Source organism: Diceros bicornis, unplaced genomic scaffold, assembly GCF_020826845.1.
Source record: "Diceros bicornis minor isolate mBicDic1 unplaced genomic scaffold, mDicBic1.mat.cur scaffold_1056_ctg1, whole genome shotgun sequence".
Classification (NCBI taxonomy): Eukaryota; Metazoa; Chordata; class Mammalia; order Perissodactyla; family Rhinocerotidae; genus Diceros; species Diceros bicornis.
In genome coordinates, this window is record NW_026690989.1 from 7,026 (window position 1) to 7,500 (window position 475).

Sequence of the window (475 nt, forward strand, 5' to 3'; positions counted from 1 at the left end):
CTTTCCTCCTGCTCCGTTCCCTCCCCCCTCCTCGCTCTAGCTCTCTGAATACAAAGTAAGGACAGTAATTGTTTTTTTCTGTTTTGACATTTTTTACTTACTTACTTACTTACCTTTTTATTTATTTATTTATTTATTTACTTATTTATTTATTTGTTTGTTTATTTATTTATTTATTTATTTATTTATTTCCCCCAAAGCCCCAGTAGATAGCTGTACGTCCTAGTTGCACATCCTTCTAGTTGCTGTACGTGGGACGCGGCCTCAGCGTGGCCGGAGAAGCGGTGCGTCGGTGCGCGCCGGCGATCCGAAACCTGGCCGCCAGCATCGTAGCGCGCGCACTTCACCGCTGAGCCACGGGGCCCGCGCAAGGAAAGGACAGCCATTGTGATAGCTCCATTTAGAGACATACGCCGACGCTACCAAGTGTCCGCGCCCTGCATTTTTCTGTATGTTACCAATTTCTCTCTCCAGG